This window comes from Mustelus asterias, unplaced genomic scaffold (assembly GCF_964213995.1).
Source record: "Mustelus asterias unplaced genomic scaffold, sMusAst1.hap1.1 HAP1_SCAFFOLD_87, whole genome shotgun sequence".
Lineage (NCBI taxonomy): Eukaryota > Metazoa > Chordata > Chondrichthyes > Carcharhiniformes > Triakidae > Mustelus > Mustelus asterias.
In genome coordinates, this window is record NW_027590140.1 from 976,424 (window position 1) to 1,001,333 (window position 24,910).

At 43.3% G+C, this 24,910-nt stretch overlaps 4 non-coding genes across 4 annotated transcripts; all 4 read left to right on the plus strand.

Moving 5' to 3' along the window:
- The first annotated feature begins 14,646 nt into the window (after nt 1-14,646).
- trnaq-cug (transfer RNA glutamine (anticodon CUG)) lies at nt 14,647-14,718 on the plus strand. The gene has a single exon. It is a non-coding gene; the product is annotated as a tRNA-Gln (tRNA).
- Nucleotides 14,719-18,224: 3,506 nt separating this feature from the next.
- trnal-aag (transfer RNA leucine (anticodon AAG)) lies at nt 18,225-18,306 on the plus strand. The gene has a single exon. It is a non-coding gene; the product is annotated as a tRNA-Leu (tRNA).
- Nucleotides 18,307-19,285: 979 nt separating this feature from the next.
- trnal-aag (transfer RNA leucine (anticodon AAG)) lies at nt 19,286-19,367 on the plus strand. Its single transcript has one exon. It is a non-coding gene; the product is annotated as a tRNA-Leu (tRNA).
- A 1,783-nt stretch (nt 19,368-21,150) lies between these two features.
- trnae-uuc (transfer RNA glutamic acid (anticodon UUC)) lies at nt 21,151-21,222 on the plus strand. Its single transcript has one exon. It is a non-coding gene; the product is annotated as a tRNA-Glu (tRNA).
- The last annotated feature ends 3,688 nt before the right edge of the window (nt 21,223-24,910 follow it).

Here is a 24,910-nt window from a genome sequence, read left to right on the forward strand (position 1 = left end):
AAATAAGCACTGTATTGTACTGTAAAAATGATTCTTTTTTTGCACTGTTTATGACTTTTGGATCTGTCATTTTGCAATGTTTTATTGGAGAGTTTTGTTTTTGTGAATAAAGTATATTTTTGAAATAAAAAAAAACTCTCCCAGAAAGGCAATGTACTGAAAAAAGTGGCTGTTTAAAAAAAACTAACAGAGAAAAACCACTATGCTGAACTAAAGAAGGGTTTCCCAAGCTGCAAAATAACCCGTGGCTGGTCACTATAATCTGTTTTAAACTCATAGAGCCATACAATTTCGTATGTTGTTTGGGAAAGGGACAGTTCTCAGAGGTCAGAAAACTGTACAGCTGGGAACACGGGTTCACCTCATGAGATACTGTGTGTGTGGTCATTATTGTAGTTAAGGGTCCTGTTGAATTGTATTATAGTCTTTCTTGCTGTGTGCCTATTTTCAGATAATAATTATCCACTATTAATTATTTGCAACAAGGCTGGACCATGTCTCACTCGTTTCCTTTTTTTATACATTATGTCAAATTGAAACTTTCTACCATTAAGTATTGGTGTTCCACTTGAACATTCTGCATTTTGGGATACCCTCACATTGTACATCAGGTTCTTAACAAACACCACAACAGCGGATGTCTTTAGAAGTTAACTGGAATCGAAGAGTTCATTTAGTTGCCTCAGAATGTTCCCATAGATCCATTTTCTTTCTCAGAAGGTCAACCTTCCGGCCTCAGAAATTCTATTTAACTAAAATAACCACATCCACCACTCTCGTCGGTAAGGCTGAGCATTCACTGTGGAAAAATGTTCCTCCTACATCCGCCCCCACCTCCATCCCACATTGCCCATAATCTTAAAAAAAGGCACCTTGCATAGCCCCGCACCATTTTCCGTTAGCACCATCAGCTAATGGGAACATCTTTTATTTATCTACCTGAGCAAAGCCTCTCCTAATCTCATCCACTTCGATTACAGCTCCCCTCAATCTCCTCCACTCCCTTGGAGAACAACCCCAGCATCTCCACCTTCTGGCTAATTTGCGAACTTTTCAAAACGGAATTTAACGAAATTATTCAAATATTTTTCTCCTTGGGATATACCTAGAATTGATCAACTTTTGAGAAAACACGATGGAATTTAAAGATGTTTCGAAGGAAAAATGCTGGAAAATCTCAGCACGTCTGGCAGCATCTGTAAGGAAAGAAAAGAGCTGACGTTTCGGATCCAAAGCTTTCACAAAGGGTCATTTGGATTTGAAACGTCAGCTCTTTTTTCTCCTTACAGATGCTACCAGACCTGCTGAAATTTTCCAGCATTTTCTCTTTTGGATTCAGATTCCAGCATGCGCAGTAACTTGCTTTTATTAAATTTGTTGCGAACTTCTTAGCATTAAACATATTTAAAATAATTTTTTCCCTTGAGCTTGACAAGTGTTGGTCAACGTTTTTGAAATTCGTTTCAGCATTTTGAAAAATAACTTTTCCATGCTGAACTTTTCCATCTAGACTTTTCCAACTTTCAAAAAATTGTGTAAACTTATTAAAATGTTTTTCCAAACGATTTAACAAAAGCGTGCCATTTAAAACAACAAACACGATTAAACTTACTTAATGAAAATCTTTCAGTGGAATTTAATTTGAAATAATCGAGTTCTAAAAAATTCCCTAACATAAATTTCTCCAGGGTAGCTGACTGAAGTTCGACAGCATTTATCTGAATAGTTCTAAAGTTATTGAAGAACGTTGTCATCCCAAGTAACATGGAATTTGTGAACTACTTTTAAAATTTTACATCGAACCAGCCAGGAGTCGAATCGGGAATCTTCTAATCCGTAATCAGATGCATTACCCACTGTGCCACTGATCCACCTGCTAACTTACAACACTTGTTACATATTGGTCTAACGCTTCGAAATCGGGCAGAAACTTTGTCAAAGCGATTCTTTTACTTGTGACGAAAAGTTCCATCATTGAAATTTCCATTATTCGTTTACATCATCCCTAATAACCCTTGAATTGAGTTGCTGAGTTAACCTGCCGTGTTGGAATTAAAGACAATAACACTGCCCAACCACTAACCACTCCCCTCAGTGAATCAACTATCGAATATGACTTGAGGTGGAGATGCCCAGCTTTGGACGAGGGTAGGCACAGTAGGACGTCTCACAACACCAGGTTAAAGTCCATCAGGTTTAATGAAATCACGAGCTTTCAGAGCGCTGCACCTTCATGAGGTGAGTAATTCCAAATAACCCTTGTTTTGATTTAATTTGATTTATTATTGTCACATGTATTAACATACAGTGAAAAGTATTGTTTCTTGCGCGCTATGCAGACAAAACATACCGTTCATAGAGAAGGAAATCTGTTGGACTTTAGCCTGGTGTTGTGAGGCTTCTTACTGAATATTACTTGAACACAACATTTTGTACATATATGCCATTAGCTCTTACATATGCCTCAATATGCATTCAGAAAAAAATAAATAGAAGTGCTGAAATTCTCTGCACACTGTGCAGGAAAAGCGATGCTCCTATTTTGACACAGCACACATTTTATCAGTTCGTGCAGTGGCAACAAGAGCAGGTTAGAGGCTAGAAATCCTGCAGCGAGTAACTCACCTCCTGACTCGCAGAGCCTATCCACCATCGACAAGGTAAAAGTCAGGAATGTGATGGAATGCTCCCCACTTGTCTGGATTACGCAGGAACTCACCACATATACCTTAGTCGGCAGTGCTCCCCACTTGTCTGGATTATGCAGGAACTCACCACATATACCTTAGTCGGCAGTTTCCAAACCCAAGAGAGCTGCAACCTGGAAGTTCGCCCCCAAGCCAATCACATCCTGACTTGGAAATATACCGCTGTTCCTTCACTGTCGCAGGGACAAGATCCTGGAATAGCCGCCCCCCCCCCAACACCTCCACTCCCCCGCCCCCGCCGCCTGTCGCCCCAGTAACAGGACGATGCATATACCTACACTAATAGACTGCAGCGGTTCAAGAAGACAGTTCACCACCACCTTCTCAAAGGTAATTAATGATGAGTAATAAACGCCGGCCTAGCCAGTGACACTCACATCTCGTTACTGAATAAAAAGACACATCCAGCCAGCTGCCTGGACAATCATGGGGTCCCTTGTACAGGTGAATTGTGATAAAATGGATATCCCCTTACAAGTCAACCCTGTTGAAAATGTTGTTCCAGTGAGGTTGTTGTTCTGATGGATTCCCTGCAGTTTGTGCTCAGGCTCTCAAACCAAACCCCATGTGAACCAACCCCGCCATCTGCACCGGAAAGAAATGAACAAAACCTGCGGAATGGGCAATAGAAAGCAACATCAAAGTGCTCATCCGGGACTTCAACCCGGGCCCTCTCGAAAACTTTGACCTCAAATACCCAAAACGAAAATCATGTCCCGAGACAAACGAGCCTACGCTATCGGTGGGTTCATCAAACTACAGCTCATTTGCTTTTCCCAGAGGATTGGAGACTAGCCAATGTTGTTCCTTTGTTTAAGAAGGGTAGCAAGAATAATCCAGGTAATTACAGGCCGGTGAGCCTTACGTCAGTGATAGGGAAATTATTGGAGACGGTTCTTCGAGACAGGATTTATTCCGACTTGGAAATAAGTGGACGTATTAGTGAGAGGCAACATGGTTTGGTGAAGCGGAGGTCGTGTCTCACTAACTTGATCGAGTTATTCGAGGAAGTGAGGAAAATGATTGATTAGAGTAGGGCAGTTGATGTTGTCTACGTGGACTTCGGTAAGGCATTTGACAAGGTTCCTCATGGCAGACTGGTGCAGAAGGTGAAGACGCATGAGATCAGAGGTGAGCTGGCAAGGTGGACACAGAACTGGTTCGTTCATCGTAGACAGAAGGTAGCAGTGGAAGGGTGCGTTCCTGAATGAAGGGCTGTGACAAGTGGCGTTCCTCAAGGATCAGTATTGGGACCTTTGCTGTTTGTAATATATATATATATATATAAATGATTTGGAGGAAAATGTAACTGACTTCATTAGTAAGTCTGCGGATGACACACAGGTTTGGGGATTTACGGATAGCGATGAGGACCATCAGAGGATACAGCAGGATGTAGATCGGTTGGAGACTTGGGCGGAGAAATGGCAGATGGAGTTCAATCCGGAGAAATGTGAGGTAATGCTTTTTGGAAGGTCAAGTACAGATAGGAAATATACAGTAGATGGCAGAAACCTTAAGAGCATTGATAGGCAGAGGGATCTGGGTGTACAGGTGGAGAAGGTAGTCAAGAAGGCATACGGCACTATTGTCTTCATCAGCCGGGACACTGAGTTTAAAAAGTGGCAAGTCATGTGGCAGTTTTATTGAACCTTAGTTAGCTCGCACTTGGAATATAGTGTTCAATTCTGGTCGCCACACTACCAGACGAATGTGGAGGTTTTGACGAGGGTACAGAAAATATTTACCAGGGTGTTATATGGCATGGAGGGCATCAGCTATGAGGAGAGTTTGGAGAAACTTGGTTGGTTCTCACTGGAACAACGGAGGTTGAGAGGCTACCTGATAGAAGTCTACAAGATTATGAGGGGCATGGACAGAGTGGATAGTAAGAAGCTTTCTCCCAGGGTCCAAGAGTCAATTACGTGGGGGCATAGGTTTAAGGTGCGAGGGGCAAGTTTTAAAGAAGATATACGAGGCAATTGTTTTACACAGAGAATAGTGGGTACCTGGAATTCACTGCCGGGGGAAGTAGTGGAAGCAGATGCGATAGTGACTTTCAAGAGGCATCTTGATAAATACATGAATAGGATGGGAATAGAGTGATATGATTCCCCGGAAGGGTAGGGGGGCTTTTGTTCTGTCGGGCAGCATGGTCGGTGAAGGCTTGGAGGGCCGACGGGCCTGTTCCTGTGCTGTAATTTTCTTTGTTCTTTTGATCCAAAGCAGCTCAATCATCTCTGGTAAAAAACGAAATCGTTGAACAAACTCAGCACGTCCACATTTGAGGACTGAAAGCTCCAGGAAAATATTCACCAACGTTGCAAACTTCACTGTTTGGAACTGGGCGCTTTTGTGTACAAAGTACACGTTACCCAATGCACTCCACGAAGAATGCGGAGCGCTAAGCTGAACGAACGAAAATATTTGCAGCACACTAATAGTAAGAGCAGTTTTGATAATCGTAATAATAGATCTCGTGAAGCAATATAAGTTGGCTGTCAATGCTAAAATAATATTTCTGTTTCGACATTTGATCTTTTAGCTACATTTTTTCAAAATTGTTACCGGCCGCGGTTGTGAGTCTGGAATTCGCCCCGATACGAAAGCCAACCCGGAATCCCATTGCCGTCTGGTGGCGGCGGCATGGAACTACAAGGTGCAGCTTTCTTCCTAACGTGAGTCTTCGGGACTCAAATTTGTGTCCAAGCATTTCGGATCATAAATTCTACCCCGATTTTATGCCATTTCATTTCAAATTTTAGACTGCACTGGAGTGCGGAATATTTTCACCTGAGCCCACCAACTCCAAAGACAACCCTTTTCCAGATATGGGTCATGGAGATTCTATCACTCAGCCGCTGTCCTCAACAGTAAAGACAGAAGGAGATTCGGTGAGTTTACAATGTATCGAAAAGATATAATTAACTCTGTGGAAAGGGAAAAATTCTGTATGTATCAACAGAGTCGCTTTTGTATCTTCTTGTTTGTAAGCAAAATAAACCAAATTAATCTGTTGATCCCTGGCACTATTCTGATTATTAACCAAACTCCTTAAGACGATAAGATATAGGAGCAGGATTAGACCATTGGGCCCATCAGGTCTGCTCCGCTATTCAATTGTAGCTGCGAAGTTTCTCAAACCCATTCTCCCGCCTTTACTCGGAACCTTTGATTCTCTTACAGATCAAGAACCTATCAACTCAGTGACCTGGCCTCCACAGTCTTCTGTGGCATTGAATTCCATAGATTCACCAGGGAGTCATGGAGTCATAGAGGTTTACAGCATGGCACTGGGCCCTTCGGCCCAACTTGTCCATGCCGCCCCTTTATTTGACCTCTAAGCAAGTCCCAATTGCCCCGTTTGGCCCATATACCTCTCTACCCATCATACCCATGTAACTCTCTAAACACATTTTAAAAGACAAAATTGTACCCGCCTCCACTACTACCTCTGGTAGCTTGTTCCAGACACTCACCACTCTCTGTGTGAACAAATTGCACCTCTGGACCCTTTTGTTTCTTTCCCCTCTCACCTTAAAGCTCTGCCCTCTAGTTTTAAACTCCCCGAGCTTTGGGAAAAGATAATGACTTTCCAGCTGGTCTATGTCCCTCATCATTATATACACCTCTAGAAGATCAGCCCTAAGCCTCCTACGTTTAAGGGAAAAAAGTCCCAGTCGATCCAGCCTCCCCTTATAACTCAAACCATCAAGTCCCAGTAGCATCCTAGTGCTTTTTTCTGCTCTCTTTCTAGTTTTATAACGTCTGTCCTATAATAGGGTGACCAGAACTGTACACAGTATTCCATGTGTGGCCTTACCAATGTCTTGTACAACTTCAACAAGACGTCCCAACTCCTGTATTCAATATTCTGACCAATGAAACCAAGCATCCAAGCACGCCGAATGCCTTCTTCATCACTCTGTGACTCCACTTTCAAGGAGCTATGAACCTGTACCCCTAGATCTCTTTGTTCTATTACTCTCCACAACGCCCAATCATTAACTGAGTAAGTCCTGCCCTGGTTCGATCTGACAAAATGCATCATAGAACCATAGAAAATTACAGCTCAGAAACAGGCCTTTTGGCCCTTCTTGTCTGTGCCGAACCATTTTATGCCTAGTCCCACTGACCTGCACTTGGACCATATCCCTCCACACCCCTCTCATCCATGAACCCGTCCAAGTTTTTCTTAAATGTTAAAAGTGACCCCGCATTTACCACTTTATCACCTTGCATTTATCTGAATTGAACTCCATCTGCCATTCGTCAGCCCACTGGCCCAATTGATCAAGATCCCGTTGCAATCCGAGATAACCTTCCTCACTGTCCACTATGTCAGCAATCTTGGTGTCATCTACAAACTTTATAATCATGCCTCCTAAATTCTCATTCAAATCATTAATATAAATGACAAATAATAGTGGACCCATCACTGACCCCTGAGGCATACCGCTGATCACAGGCCTGCAATTTGAAAAGCAACCCTCTACAACCACCCCGTTTTCTGTCATCAAGCCAATTATGCATCCATTTCACTACCTTACGCTAGATCCCGTGAGATTTAACCTTATGCAACAATCTACCATTTGGTACCTTGTCAAATGCCTTGCTAATGTTCATGTAGACAACGTCAACTGCACTGCCCTCGTCTACCACCCACTGGCTGAAGCAACTCCTCCTCATCTCGGTTCTAAAGATTCGTCCCTTTACTCTGAGGATGTGTCTTTGCATCCTAATTTCTCCTACGCATGGAAACATCTTCCACAGCTCCGCACGTTTTCCGAAGTTTTGGTATTCATTCGACTTCGTCGCAACCAGGGTTTGAACAGAGAATTCCAGCAATGATGCTCGCAGGATCACCATCATTTTACGATATAAATAGGAAAAGTAACAAAGACAGTGTTCAAGGAGCACCAATTCAGGTGTCTGGGCAGCATTTATGTCTTAGTGTATATTGGAGTAAACATTGAAAATAGTCAACAGCCAAATGCGAACTTGCATTAAAAAAAACATTTGTCAGCTGAAGACGCCAAATTAAAGCCCAGTTTGGGTGTGGGGCGTGGGGGAGGATGGGTTAGCAGTTGAGGGGGGGGGGGGGGTCACAAACTCACGTGACATTATCACTAGAGCCTGTATGGATGGTAGACTGATGAAGTCACAATAGACACCCCTTGCCCTCCCCCCAATCACACGCACACAGACAAACTGACACACACTCACTCACACATTGCAATAAACGGAACAGAGCTCGGATTGCCTCTCTCTTTCTCAATCTCTGACTCCGTCCATTCTCATTCACTGAAAGAGATTCAGTCAGATATGTTTCTGACCATTCTGGCGGCGCTTTTGAACAGTAAGTACCGGATAACGTTCATCAAGCCAGACAAACATATTAATACACATAGATGGCATTTTAATGAATCATCAGGAATATCTATGTGAGGCGTAGATGGGAGGTTCCATAAACTGTCACAGGTACAAGAAAATTTACAATAACTCTTGATATTTAATTCCTCTATCGTTACAGGTGGACTATGCGCAGATCCAGTTACGCAGTCTCCGGTGAAAATAACCGCATCAGAAGGGGGTTCGGTGCAGTTAGATTGTAACTATACAGGCAAGGGTATGAGCTACATGCAATGGTATCAGCAGAAACCGGCACAGGCACTGAGCTGGATTATTACCACAATATTAGTACTGAAGGAAAATAAAGTTTCAGGACGATATCTGGGGGCTTCTGACAAGTCTAAACAGAATGGTTACCTCAACATCAGCGCCTCATTCTGGAGGACGTGGCGGTCGATTACTGTGCAGTGAGGCACAGCGTTAGACTACAGCTAGAACCCCGTACAAAAAAACCTCAGCAAGTATTTACAGCTCGACTAAGCTGGGTTCACAAATGTAGTCAGGTCGCTTGAATGGACAGTTTTTTTTCTGTCGTTGTTTAGATATACAAAGAAGCAGTTTGGAAAATATTTGGACTAATGTCCGTGCCGCGATTCATATAATAAATTTAAACGCGGAACATTTAACACCCAGCAGAAGGATGCACTCAGAAGTGGAATTAACATAGCAGGAAATTAATGGCTGTTCTTCCAGAAATTTTATCTGAGATGAATCTAAGGACCCTGACTCCTCGGCACTCGTTGCTTTCATGAAATACAGAATGGAGTAAACACTTCTGTAGTACTAAACAAATGAGATGTAGAACACGCGCCTCAGAAAGTCACCCAGAAATACTACCATTATTATCAATCCGGGAGTCAGAGACTCACTCAGCAACACGACTATTATTATCAATCCGAGACATACAGACTCACCCAGCAGCACAACTATTATTATTAATCCGGGACACAGAGACTCACCCAGCAACACGACTATTATTATCAATCCGGGACACACCGAGACTTACCCAGCAACACGACTATTATTATCAATCCGGGACACAGAGGCTCACCCAGCAACACGACTATTATTATCAATCCGGGACACAGAGACTTACCCAGCAACACGACTATTATTATCAATCCGGGACACAGAGACTTACCCAGCAACACGACTATTATTATCAATCCGGGACACAGAGACTCACCCAGCAACACGACTATTATTATCAATCCGGGACATGGCGACTCAGCCAGCAATGCGAAGATAGTCGATTCTTATAACGGACATTAGTGTTCTGTGTGGTGTTGAGCTGCCTTCCTGAACCGCTGCAATCACTAAGATGTAGGTACACCCACTGTGCCGTTGTCGAGGGAGTTCCAGGATTTTGAGCCAGTGACGGTGAAGGAACAGAAACATATTTCCAATTCAGGGTGGTGAATGACTTGGTGCGCAACCTCCAAGTTGTGATGTTCCCATGTGCCTGCTACCCTTGTCCTTCTAGATGGTAGTGGTTGTGTGTTTGGATGGTGCTGCCAAAGTGAGCTGCTGCAGTGCATTTTGTAACTGGCGCACACGGTTACCACTGTGCGTCAGTGGTGGAGGAAGTAAACTTTTTATGGAAGGGGAAGTAATCAAACGGGCTGCTTTTGCTTGGTTTGTATCGAACTTCATGGGTGTTGTTTGAGGTGCACTCATCCAGGCAAATCGAGAATATCCCATTTCACTCCTGACCCGTGCCCTGTAAATGGGCAATAGTGGAAGCTTTTTTCAAATAGCCACACGGAGGTTAATTGGGTCAATTGAATCGGCTCCCTTCACACATAAGCGATGCTATGCTTTTCTCAGCCACTTAAACGGTGAGCAAATCCTGGATGGCCAAAGGCTGCTGTAATTTTAACTGTTGCAATTTCCGCTCTATCACCTGTGACTGCTGCTGACAACGCCACAGTTTTATCTTCTTTGGGTTTGTGGTATCCCTGGCCACAGCTTCCATTTGCTGCTCTCATTGTTTTCAAACAAGACTGCTAAGAACGTTTTGTCTCTCAGAAACCTGCAAAATATCGAATCAGAAAGAAAGGCCGAATGTCACTTGCTGTGTGGCAGAAATAGGAAAAGCAGCGAATGGTCGTCATCTCACTTTATGCGAAATATCTGGTGTACTCAGCTCAGAGTGTAGCCAGAGTCATGTGTTTATTTCAGAGAATACAATGTCGGGATACATATCCGACTGATCAGAGAGAGCAAATATAAACACAATACTCAACTGAGCTCTAATCATTCTGAGAGACACTTCTTTATTCAAGTGGAATAAAGGGGCATTGAACACTTAATTGACTTGAGAGACAGTTTGATCTTTAATTGACCTGAGGGATTGTTTCTCCTCCAGTTGCCTGAAAGACATTTGGATCTCTAGCTGAACTGATAGGCAGCTTGATCTCTAGTTGCCCTGAGAGACACTGTAATCTCCAATTTTCCTGGGAGACAGTTTGATCCTTAATTGACCTGAGAGACATTTTGATCTTTAGTTGATCATTGTGTATGTATACATCTGCCTGTGTATCTGTGTACAGGTGCGTGAGTTTGAGTACGTGCACTCTTGTGAATTCTTGTGATAAGAGACATGGATACATTTTACCTGCACGTTCATAGGAAGAAAGGGAATAACCGCTACATCACAGCAATACTACGGGATCAAAATAACCAAAGCGACTTATATAGGATTGTAAACGGTGCGGTCGTGCTGTAGTTCTGGAACAGATTCAGCAGAAATATAAGTGTGGTCATTGATACCTTGGTTTAGAATATCGTGCAAAGTTGGTATCTCAGTCTCTGTGGCGCAATTGGTCAGCGCGTTCGGATATTAACCGAAAGGTTCGTGGGTCGGGACCTCCTCAGAACTAGAGCTCTTAGTGTTTTCTCACATCAGCATTCAAATGCAAACAGTTGTGGGGTTGGCAATGGGTCCTTGGGCGTCAATAAAAATATCTTTGAAGTGTTACCAGCTGTGCTGTTATCTGGTGTTGCCAACGTTATTTAATGACTATCGATTTCAAATATATTACATATAACATTATATACATGCATCCATTATACTGTTAAGCTTAACAATTAGAATAGAAACATTAATTTGTGGCTGAGCATTTGTTCCAATTCCATATTCCTGTTCCCAGTCATTGTTGGATAGATCAGAAATCTGCCGAACCCAGACTGAAATGTGTTCAATGATGGAACATCTACAAGCCTCTGGCGTAGAGAATTCCGAAGATTCGCTATCGTTTGAGTGATGCAATTTCTCCTCACCTCAGACCTAAATCATCAGCGCTTTATCCTGAGATTGTATCCCGTGTTTTAGATTCCCGGACCAAGGAGAATATTATCTCAGCATCCACCCTTCAAACTCGTAGAATCAGAGAATCCCTGCAGTACATAAGGAGGCCATTCGGTACACCAAGCCTATACCAATAACAATCCCACCAACACGATATCCCCGTCAAACCACGCATTCACCTTGCTCGTCCCTCTGACACTGAGAGGCAATTTAGCATGGCCAATCCACCGAACCCACACATCTTTGGACCGTGGGAGGAAAGCGGAGCCAAAGGTAAATGCACACAGACAAGGGGAAAACGTGCAAACTTCACACAGACAGTCAGACGAGGCCGGAATTGAACTCGGGTCCCTGCCGCTGTGAGGCAGGAGTGCGACATTCAGTCAGTATTGTGTGGGTTTCATTGAGATCTCTTATTCTGCGAAATCCGGAGAATTTCAGTTCAATTCCGTCAGCCTGTCATCACAGGGAAACGCCCTCATCCCAAAGAAGAATCTAGTGAACCTTCGCTGTACCGTCTCCGATAAATGTATAGCCTACACTGACGAAGTGTCATCGTCATTCAAAACGTTGACGTTATCCTCTCTCCACAGATGCTGTAAAACCTGTTGTTATTTTGCGGCATTTTCTGTTTTTGATTCAGTTTCCAGCATCCTCATTATTATACTTTTATTCTGTCTTCAATGTGGAGACCCAAACTGCACACACTATTCCAAATGTGGTCTCAACAAAACCCTGAACAACTGCAGCAAGACTTCAAACACTTCAAAACTTAACTCCGTGCTGAAGGCTGGAAGGAGAGGGTGACAGTGGATAATTGGCACTGTGTACATTCCTGTAATCAGTAATCAGGAAGATGATATATCTGTGTCTCTTTATACTGTCATCTCTAAACACCATCTCCTCTCAATACCGTGCGTCTTACACTCCCTGCCCCTGCTTTTCAGGTAAAACTCGTTGTCACCAACTGTCTGAGTCTGTATCAAGCAGCTAATTGACCCTGGTAGCTGGACGGCCAGAGGGAGCTGGATGAGAAGCAGCAACAGAAACAGGAAGAGAAGCGACATGATAGTGTTTAGCAAATGACTTATGTCAGTTGCTCTCCGTGATGAATGCCTGCCGTGTGTTACCTTGCATGTTTCACAGAAGCCACAGTGATGAGTTTGGTGGGTTTTGGAAACTGAAAGTGCCACATGAGCAGCTTGCGGGACTATTTCACCTCGCTGTCGATTTCATGTTCCAGCGAACAGGAATCGCTCTGCTCATTGGCTGATGCACTCACTTGTGTTCGATCTAAACATGACAATTTCAAGGAGAAACTTGTTTTTGGTGAATAAAAAGTCTGAAATAAAAATAGAAGACAGATGGTTCATGGATAAATTAATGTTTTAAGGAATATGCATCAGCCTCCCTGATGGTCCAGTCGTTAAGATTCGGCCCTTTCACCACCGTGGCCTGGTTTCGATTCCCGGTCAGGGAATGTGACAACCCTGCGTTCAGGCTTTGACAAAGGGTCATCGAAACTCGAAACGTTAGCTCTTTTCTCTCTTTCCAGATGCTGCCAGACCCATTGAGATTTTCTCTTTTGATTAAAGTGAGCAACTGATTGGCTTGGCGGACGAGTTTAGTTGCTCCACCAGTAAACCGGAACTGCTTCAAATGCGCACATGGCTATGTCGTGTAGTGGTTCTCACGTTCGTTTCACACGCAGAAAATCCCCAGTTCAAGATCGGGCCGAAACATTTCCAAATTACTTCATTTCAAAGTGATTCAGATTTCAGAATTATTCTCGTTTCTCGTGAAACATTAATTGAGCTGTTGAGTTTTTTTTATGATGTGGAGATGCCGGCGTTGGACTGGGGTAAGCACAGTAAGAAGTCTCACAACACCAGGTTAAAGTCCAACAGGTTTATTTGGTAGCAAATACCATAAGCTTTCGGAGCAATGCTCCTTCGTCAGATGGAGTGGTCTCTGTTCTCAAACAGGGCACAGACACAGAAATCAAATTACAGAATACTGTAATTTGATTTCTGTGTCTGTGCCCTGTTTGAGAACAGAGACCACTCCATCTGACGAAGGAGCATTGCTCCGAAAGCTTATGGTATTTGCTACCAAATAAACCTGTTGGACTTTAACCTGGTGTTGTGAGACTTCTTACTGAGTTTTTTTTAAACAGCATTTAACACGGGAATCTCTGAGTAAAGAATATAAAAGGGAAAGACTGTGATAGCGAGCAAGACAGGATGGATTAACTGGCACAAGGAATAATGGACAAGGGCAACTTTGGTTGCTTCCCATTATTTTGAATCTTTGCTGCTTTTCTGGGTGAACTCCAGCTCTCCATTCCTCTGGCAGTGTCACCACTCAAACTGAGTCCTTCTCCATCCCGCTTTGCTAATCTCACAGTTACGGCTTTCTGAATGAAAACTGGTTGCAATCAGTCGAAGTCAAATTGATTAGTCTTTCATTCAGTGAGAAGTTTTCTTGTCATTTCGCCCGAGAATTTTATCCCGAAATGAGTGATATTTCTCTCAATGCAAACGATTAAATCTGACCCATTGCCACCCAGAATTTACCTTGTATCACCATCTCTATCGGCAGCGCTTTGCACCTTTCACTTTCTGTGCTTGTTCTTGACCTGTTCTCTATGTGACATTTTCCACTCGGAAACAAAACTGCAAATCTCACTCCACTGATTCTGGCAGAGCTGCTTTGGACAAAGCGCTGGTCTGTTTATAAAAAAATATTAAATGTTATTATGTCGAAGGCAGTCTGCGACCCTGAAAGCTGGACCACCAGGATCTCATTTGCCTTATTTTCCCAGACACGGATTGCAGCAATGTGCACAGTACCAATTATCCGCAGGCACAAACTCCTTCCTGTCTGTTAAGATTTGAAATTGTTTATATTTTCACACTGGCTTCCATTGTGACGGAAACAGAGCTGTGATAAGCTGATGTTGTTCAGCACATTTATCCCAGTAAGGCTGATATCAGTTCGATGCTAACATTGTTCTTTGAATGTGGTGAGCTACAGTGAAATTTAATGCAGTTGAAGGTAGTTTACCCATTTGTCCAGGAGGAACCAGCTAGGGCACTGTAAATATGAATTGTTGTGGGTAATTGACGGGATTGTGTAATGGGACTGATATTTCTCCCTCCTGTTCAAATTGGCACAAGTATTGGGCGACCATTTCCAAACTGGTGTCGTGTGGTGGGTTCCGTGGTGTAACGGTGAGCACTCTGGACTCTGAATCCAGCGATCCGAGTTCAAATCTCGGCGGGGCTTCGCCTTTCTTTGCTAAATGCTGGTGATTGATTTGCTGAAGGGCGTTTCGCTTAATTTTCTCACGATGTACGAACTGCGATTACAATGCACATTGCTGAGCCTCTGGCGCCAGATGCCTGCAATGTCAGTGTCCTTCATCTTTTCGACAACTCTTTAACTCCTCTGTTGAAAGGAAGAAGCAGTCGGTGTCACACAATAACAATTCGACTGGAGTCTGCGAATTATTGAGCAAATGTGTGTGTGTGTGTGTGTCTGAGGGAGAGAGAGACGAGATACGTGTGTGTGTGTTTTGGGAGAAAAATCTAGTGTCTTCGGTCAGAATGCTGTCGATTCCATGGTGTAACGGTTCGCACTCTGGCCTCTCGCCTCCGATCTCTTTTTGTTTAAATTGGGACAAATAACTGAGTGAATGTCTCCTGTCGGTGGACCCCATGCACACTGTGGCTTCCCTGCCTCTCAGCGCTTCGTATTCTTAGCAATCGTTCTCTGGGGCTGATGCAATGATGCCAGGAGAGTCTTTCGCTGCAACATCTGCAATTGATTGCGGTGGAACTTGCTGAAATTTCCTCAATGTTTATATTTCCACGTTCTGAGAATTTAAAATTAAATGCTCTTCAGAAAACCCATCATCGGCTTGAGCAAAAAACAACAATCCTTCACCGAGTTCTGAACTCCAATTGCTGCATTCGGAGTCCAGAGTGCTCACCGTCACATCACAGAACCAGCAACAGAGCCGCCAGGTGCAAATGGTCACTCAAAGCACGTGGCCTTTTTCATTCAATGTGGCAGTAACGGCAAGTGGGTCAAATGCTTTGAGTGACCATTTGCAGCCGGCTGCTATGTTGTAGGTTCTCTTGTCTCATGGCGAGCATTCTTCTAATATACAGAGAAAACAAATTCATCCCACTGAATCTCTCCTCCCAGGACAACCGCCTCATCATAGGATTGAATCCAGTGAACCTTGGTTAAACATAGACAGCGAGAGAATCTAGGGAGCAAAGAGCAAAAGAGGGAACAGTGATCGATGCACAGATAGAGAGACTGAGAGAGTGTCAGAGTCTGAGACAGGTCTCCAGCGACAAAAAGAGACAGAGAGGGACAGAGAGTGAGGCAGACACCCACAATCCAATATACATACAACAGCTGTCTGAACCCACAAGCATGGGGTCCTCTGGATGGGTGAATAAAGATTACATGAATGTCCGCAAGCATTGTCACGTTTTGAAAATGTCTGGATTGCCTGTAAGGTTGTTGTGCTTACAGAAGCCTTGCAGAGTGTGCTCAGGTTCTCAAATCATACTCCATGTGAGCCAATTGCGCCATGTCACGGGAAATAAACTAACAAACTCCACGACTTATCCATTACAAAGCAAGAGGTTGTCTGGGATTGAACCGGGGAGGCCTTTCACAGTCATGCGGATTTTAACACCCAAAGCGGGAATCGTACCTTAGACCAACCATCGTTGGAAAACACGCATCAACTAAATATATTTTCATTACTATCTAAACGCGGATCAGACATCTGCACTGAAAAGTGATAATGTTGGAAAAACTCAGGAAATCAGCCAGCGTGTGTGCATAGGGAAACAAAGATAAACTTTCACCTCCATGACCTTTCATTAACATTGAGAATGTTTAGAAATGTAGGATGTTTAAAACAAGTGAAATCCAGCAGGGAGGAAACATAACAGCATCTGGTATGGTGGAAACCAGGAGAAAATAAATGAGGGAAACAGAGAATGACAGAATGATTACACCACAGAATGAGATGATTACAAAGTTAGTTGCACTACTCACCCGCGTTGTGGGTGAAGGGGAACCAGAGGGCGTACTGTACATATATTTCAACAGAACCGCAGTGATGAGGGTTGTGGGCTTGAAAATTGAACCTTACACATAGAAACATAGGAACATAGGAATTGGGAGCAGATGTAGGCAAATTCAGCCCTTTGGTCCTGCTCTGCATTCAATCAGATCATGGTTGACATCTCCATGAACTGAAATCCACCTCCCCACCTGTTCTCCATATTCCCTTAATACGTTTTCTTTATCAGAAATATATCTATCCCTTCTTGAAATCACCGCGCTATGGGGCAGCGAGTTCCACCAATTCACCACCCTTTGCGAGAAGTAGTTCTTCCTCATCTCAGTTTTAAATCAACCGGCTCTCAAACTGTACACGTGACCTCTTATTCTAGATTGCCCCATAAGGACAAACTTTTGGTCTACCTTCACTTTATCAATCCATTTATAATTTTATATACCTCGAACAGATCCCCCCTCAAACTTCTACCCTTCAGCAGCTTGTGGGACCATATCACCTCACTGTCAATTCCGTGACCCAGCTCAATCCATGTTGTCATTGGCTGAAGGAGGCAATCATGTTCCATCAAAACAGGACATTTTGAAGTGAAACGTGTCACAAGTGAAAAAGATCTGAGATGAAAATAATGAGCAAAGGGATATATGTTAAGTCAGTTTGAAAAACGCAGTTCACCGGTTTCCCTGGCAGTCCAATGGTTCATGTTCAGCACTCCCCCAGTGATGTCTGGCTTCAATTCCCGCTGAGGAAAATAAGAGTATTTGCTCTCAGCAAACCATTAATAATGATCTGATTTACTCTCTGATCGAAAGCAGATCTATTAGAATCAGCCGAGTGAGGTTTGCAAGTTTATATCAGAGCTGGAAATTTCACATGTGCAACAGTTCAAGAACAAACACAGAAAGAGAAGGACAGTGATAGGCTGCAAAGTACTAACGATTGAGATGTTGTTGCAAGGTAAAATCTGTCTGGTAATGGGTCAGAGTTTGCTGTTTATATTGACACTGAATAATGAAACTTTTCCCTCACTCTCCATTGAAAAGCATTTGGAAATGTTTCTGTCCGGTTTCGAACCGTCGGAAGCGAAAGTGATAATTGCACTTGAGTGTTCGTGGTATGTTGTCATTGGCTGAACACATCATGTTGTTGAAGCAGAAGGTGCCCTTTTGCAGGAGAAAGCTGTTTGTGGCGAAAGTGGCGTGAAAATTAAAGGAAGAAAAGCAGCGGGGGTAAATTAAATTCTAAAACACACTGGAAGCTGCTGGTATGGTGGTGAGAGTTTGACTCTTTCCCTGCTGTTTAGATTACTGGTCTGGAATTGAAGATTTATTGCTCCCATCCAAACTCTGAAAACAAATGTGAGTTATTGCCTGGATGAAGATATAAAACATAATATGGTCCTTAAGTGCAGACCCTGAGGAAATTCAACAGGAGGTTCCCTTGTCATTTCTGGCAGGAAATTGGAAATAGACGAGCTTAAGGACAGTTTAAATGGTGCCGGCCCTTCACTGCAGCTCATTGAGTCTCTGACGTGAAATGATTTCTGTTTGTTACGCAGTTCAGACTTACCTGAATCAGTGAAGGAGCAGCTCATGTTTCCTGATGGCCTTTCTAAGCTGAATTGCTTTTAATGAATTTCAGTAACATTATCATTAAATAACATGATTGCGATGCAACTGAACGTGGTAGCGTGGCCGAGCGGTCTAAGGCGCTGGATTAAGGCTCCAGTCTCTGCGGAGGCGTGGGTTCGAGTCCCACCGCTGCCAAAGTGGATTTGAGTTTTGGTCTAACAGTTCGGATTGAATGCAGGAGTGCGTGCGGTGTCGTTTTCGTCAGGAACAACGAGCAGAGACATTACTCACTTAAGAAGTTGCTGGGGTAAAGCAGCGTGTGTGCAAGTGGCTCTTTTCGAGAGCACACACAGGCTGAATTTCTGACTGCCGAGTTAAACAACCTGATGAAGGAGCAGTGCTCCTGAAAGCCTTCAATTACAAATAAACTTGTTGGACTTTTACCTGGTGTTGTGAGAATTCTTACTGTACCCACTCCAGTCCAACACCGAGATATTTACACCATGATATAAATGACAGGATTCCAAACAGTGAGACTGTATTCCCTGATGTGGAGATGCCGGCGTTGGACTGGGTAAACACAGTAAGAAGCCTCACCTTGTTGGAGCTTTCATTAATTACACATCACTGGCGTTGAAACAGAAGGCGCCATTTTGCAGGAGAAAGCTCTTTGTGGTGAACGTGGCGTAAAAATTAAAGTAACGAAAGCAGCGTGGATAAATTAAATTCTAAAACAGGGTGTAAGCTGCTGGTCTGGTGAGTTTGACTCTTTCCCTGTTGTTTAGATTACTGGTCTGGAATTGAAGATTTATTGCTCCCATCCAAACTCTGAAAACAAATGTGAGTTATTGCCTTGACGAAGATACAAAACATAATTTCGCCTCGTGTCCTTAAGTGCAGACCCTGAGCAAATTCAACAGGAGGTTCTCTTGTCATTTCTGGCAGGAAATTGGGAAGCAACGAGCTTAAGGACAGTTTAAATGATGCTGGCCCTTCACTGCAGCTCATTGTGTTTCTGACGTGAGATGATTTCTGTTTGTTACGCAGTTCAGACTTACCTGATTCAGTGAAGGAGCAGGCTCATGCTTCCTGATGGCCTTTCCAAACTCCATTGCTTTCAATGAATTTCAGTAACATTATCATTAAATAACATGATTGCGATGTAGTTTAACGTGGTAGCGTGGCCGAGCGGTCTAAGGCGCTGGATTAAGGCTCCAGTCTCTGCGGAGGCGTGGGTTCGAATCCCACCGCTGCCAAAATGGATTTGAGTTTTGGTCTAACATCTCGGATTGAGTGCAGGAGTGTGTGCGGTGTCGTTTTCGTCGTGAACAACGAGCAGAGACATCACCAATTTAAAACGTTGCTGGGGTAAAGCAGCGTGTGTGCAAGTGGCTCCTTTGAGAGCGCACACAGGCTGAATTTCTGACTGCCTATTTGAACAACCTGCTGAAGGAGCAGTGCTCCTGAAAGCTCGCAATTCCATAACAGCCTGTTGGACTTTAATCTGGTGTTGTGAGAATTCTTACTGTACCCACTCCAGTCCAATGCCAATCTTTGCATCATGATATAAATAACAGGAGTACAAACAGTGAGACTGTATTCCCTGCCCAGGAATTAAGGTGCTGGACTTGAATTTTCTAACTGAAGTTCAAATCCTATCATGTACACTTCATCATTCCTCGTCCTAACCAGATATTTTCAGAATTAACCTGACTCTTGTGATAACCACCGAACTACAGAAATACGGTGATGACCTCAGGGCAAGCAGATCCGGTTTACTGGAGAAACAACTAGACTGGCTCCGGAAGCCCATCTTCTGCCCACAGCAATTGATATTACATTGTCTCTGCTGATTTTTCCTGTCAAAATGAATAATGATGCTTCCTACTGCATTAACGTTTCGTAATAACATGTTCGAGAAAAAGTATTCATGACGTGTAAAGCAAATCAACTGAACACCTGAAATTTGCGGCATTTGATCACTTTCCTCCATAAATGCTGCTGCCTCGAATTCAATGCCTCAGAACACTCACCAACCCTTTTAACAGAGGTGATCCCTATCAGATCTGGTGCTGCAGGGAACGGAATTGATGGAGTAGGATTGGCTCACATGTCCCATGGAGTCTCCTCCGGAATTTGAGGAGATCATGACGAATCCCAGGAATCAACATCAATTTCCAAACGTATCCTGATGGCCCTTCATTCCCTTAGATTCCAAAAACATCTCTCTCCATAGAAAAGTTAAAAAACCGACAGTGCGGAAAGAGGCCATTCAGCCCAACGAGTCTGTACCGACCACAATCCCACCCAGGCTCTACCCCCATTATCCCTACATATTTACCCACTAATCCCTCTCGCCTACGTATCGCAGGACACCAAGGGCAACTTGAGCTTGGTCAATCAACCTAACCCGCACATCTTTGGACTGTGGTAAGAAACCGGAGCTTCCGGAGGGAACCCACGTGGACACGAGAAGAATGCGCAAATTCCACACAGACAGTAACCCAAGCCGGGAATCGAAGCCGGGAATTGAACCCAGGTCCACTAGAGCTGCGAAGCAGCAGTGCCAACCACTGTGCTACCGTGCCGCTACTGCTCAGATGTTCCAGCATTGTCTGTTTTTGTTTCAGATTCCAGCATCCGCAGTATTTTGCTTTTACCGCCACCCTTTCCATTCCCTTAGATTTTTTTTCCATCACAACTTTGTCAACTCTTACCCACGGCTCCCACCCTCACACGACATATCCCACACTTAAAGTATCAATCTCGTCCCCTTTTCCTGTCTTCAGCTTTGATGACTGACCATGCAAATTTGAAATGTTGGCTCTATTCTCTCTCCAGAGATGCCGTCATGCCTGTTGAGATTTTCGAGCATTTTAAGTTTTTCTTTTAAGTTCCAGAATCTGCAGTAATTTGCTGCTGACTGAAGGAGTCATTCGTGTTCGATCGAAACATGAGGTTTTTTTCCCCCCAAACCTTTCTCGAGTATTTGAAAAACGCTGAAATGTATCGGTCAGATTAAAATGCTTGCCCGCATCTTCCTTGGTGGTCTAGTGGTTAGGATTTGGCGCTTTCACCGCCGCGGCCCGGGTTCGATTCCCGGTCAGGAAATGTCGATTTTATTGCTGCCGACCAGCACATGATTGAGGAGGGGCTGAAATTACTTCCTGATCGATAACAGGAATGATCATTCTGTCAGTTTGAACTACCTGGAGAAACAAAATAAACCCACTTGCACAATCCCGTCAATTGTCCCCGGCAATTTTTCATTACATTCTCCTTGCTGCTTCCTCCTCTCTAAATGAATAATATTGCATTCTACCCCACTAAATTTCACTATAGCTCACCACATTCAAAGATCATTCGTAACCTCTGCCTCTTCGATAGCTTCTTGTGAGAAATCTGCTGAACAATATTAGCTGATCACAGCTCTGTTGTGATTTCAGAGATTTGTATCTCATTGTTCATCATTACTGTCTCCATTGCTTCATTCCAGGTCACTGTCGCTACAGACATAGTCACACAGTCATTCAACCTTCTGCAGCAAATGATATTCTCTTCCTTTGCTTTCAGATTCTTTCACCTCCAGAAACTGATTACACGCTCAGTAAAATGTTCTGTTTAGTTGACAGTTTATCATCAATTCTGGGCCTTGGCGGTGAATGGATTGACTCTGAACGACTTGACCACCCGGCCTCCACGATCGCCAGCTAAATGTTGCCTTATCCATCACTCCTTGTTTCATTTAAACATCCTCCCTTGCTTTCTATCACAGACCATTCCTTCTGTTCTTTTCACAGGCTAATTCATGGCGTTACCATCAGAAAATGTTGGAAATACTCGGCAGTTAATGATTTGTGGCAAATGCGTGATTATTTCTGAAAGCTGAATTACTCTGAAATTGAAAACATTTGGAAATGTTTCTGTAAAGGTGAAATACTGCTGATGCTGAAACCTGAAACACACAAAAAGAATACTGGAAAATCTCAGCAGGTCTGGCAGCATCTGTGAAGAGAGAACAGAGCCAGTGTGTCGAATCAGGAAATTTGATGAAGGGTCATCCAGATTTGAAACGTTGGTTTCCCCACAGATGCCGTCAGTTCTGCTGAGATTTTCCAACATTTTCTATTCCTGTTTAATACATTTCTGCCCAGGATTGAACCAGGAAACTTGCGTGTGTACGGCGAACGTGAAAATTACCAGAAACGCTGCGGTGCAACGATGTAAGGAAACTGGCTCCACAAACACGTCAATTGCCCACAGCAATTTATATTTGCATTGTGTCTACTGGTACCTCCTGTTGACATGTTTCACGATACATTCTACTGCATGGAATTCACGTGTTAAAATGCACGACCTACCTTGTATTAAGTTGATCTTCCTCTACACCCGAGCTATGACTGTGACAGTACATTCTGCAATATTTCGTTTCCTTCCCGATGAACGATATGCTTTGTCTGTGTAGCGTGCAAGAAAAATACTTTTCACTGTATGCTAATGCATGTGATAATAAAAACATCAAATCAACGGTACTCCATGAAGTTAATTAATTGAACGTTCAGCAGTGATGGGTTTCAATCATACACCTTAACTAATGCTATTACCCTGAATTCAGTGCCTGAGACTTCAATGCTCTCAGCGGAAGCCATTGGTACTGGATCTGCTATTGATAGTGAACAGAATCAATGAAGTAGAACTGGGTCACATGTCCCATTGAGCCTCCTCCACGACTGATTCAAGGCAGATCCGCAACCTCAACCCCAATTTCCCAGCTTATCCCAACAGCCCTTCATTCCCTTAGATTTCAGAAAACACTCCAACTCAACCTCCAATGTCCTCATCGACTGAGGATCCACACACCTCTGGCCGGCTGCAGAACTCTAAATATTCACAAGCCTTTGAGAGAAGAAATATCTCCATACCTTCGTCATAAATGGCTGACACATGATCCAGAGAATGTAAGCCCAGGGTGCCTGACCGAGACTGTTGTCGCCACCTTAACCCACTTAAGCCCACACATTTACCATGGCTAATCCATCAAACCGACATCAGCTGCACACTGAGAGCATCTTTTCCAATAATTGCTGAAGAACAAATTAATATTTTGGTTGATCCATATTCAGTTCACATCCAACAACGAACTACAATCGGGCAACTTTCCAGCAGTAAATTTCTATCATGTTCAACCCCGTTTCGAATCGGGGAGCCTATACTGTATGATATGAAGATGATAACCCCTACACTATAGAAACTCTGCTCATGACCAATGTGACCGGCCGAGAATATCAAACCGTGCAGTCTGATTGCAATGTGGAACCTTGTTTTCTCCTATTCCAATTCGGCTGGAAACCTTAGCAATGTGGCATATTCATTGATCTCACGTAAGATTCAGAAAATAATATTTGTCCCAATTTGTTTCCTTTCTCTATGACTGCAGTTGTACAATATCATTCAAGACCTGGCGAAGTGTAAATGTCCTATGGCTGTGAGACAATGTAATGCCTTAATAGTTAACAAAAACAATTTGAAATGAGTCAGTTGTTTTGAAAATATTTTGCCGCTTTACAAACGCAATAATCGCTATAATTCAGAAACAGCAAACGCATGGAAATATTTAGATTTTTATGTGTCCACAGATGCTGCCAAATCAGCAGAGAATATCTACCATCAGCTGTTTATATTATAAATACAGGTTTTATCACAATATAAAATACACAGAAAGTCGGTAATGATCAGTGGAATGACGATAGTCTTAAACTTTTAAAGAACGGTGCTTTTAAAGCTACACAATGCTGAGGTGGAAAGCAGATAGGTTGAAGCGATGGACATCTGCTGTGTGTTACCTCATCCGTTTCACAGGATCAGCAGTGATGAGATGGGTCGGTTTTGGAAATTGCAAGATACACATGAACATCCTTTGAGACCTCACTGTTGATTCCTTGTTCCAGACAGCAACAATTAGTGTTTCATTGGCTGAAGGAGTCACTCGTGTTAATTCTGGATGTGATTTTTGTCCAACAAATATTTCTTGTGTATTTAAAAAAATGCTGAAGTGGAAAAGTCAGGCTAAAGGTTGCGTCGTTATCTTCTCTGATGGTCTAATGGTTAGGATTCGGCGCTCCCAGTGCCACGACCAGCATTCGATTCCCGGTCAGGAAATGAAAATTTATTGAATGCGTGTAGCAGATGAATGAAGAGGAGCTGGAATTATTTCCTGATTGAAAACAGGAATAATAGTTGACCCAGTTTGAACTGCGGTGAGAAACAAAATCGCTCATTTTCACAATCTTGTCAATTACCCCCAGCAACTTATTACCTCTGCTGGTTCCTCCTGTCAAAATGAATACCATTCATTTTGCTGCATGAAATCTGAGCTACTTACAAACTTCTCGTCAGAAATGGAATAAAACTGCATTTCTTGTACAAACGCAACCAAATCAGTATCAACATTCATAAGTTTCTCGAGTCTATAAAGCCTTGTCAAAATTGTGTAAGTTTCAGTGACATCCCCTCTCATTCTTTAATTCATTTTTTCGTCACAAATCCAGCTTACATTAACACTGCAGTGAAGCTACCCGAGTCGTCACAGTTCATGTCAATGCACTTAATCAGCACGTCTTTCAGAACGCGGGAGAAAACCACAGCACCCAGAAGAAACCCACACAGACATGGGGAAAACCCACACAGCCAATGGTTCCAGCCAGGAATCGAACAGGGTCCAGCGAGCTGTGTGACAGTGGCGCTAGTCACTAACCATTCTTCTATTCTCCAGAACCACTAGCCAGAGATTTGGAATGAG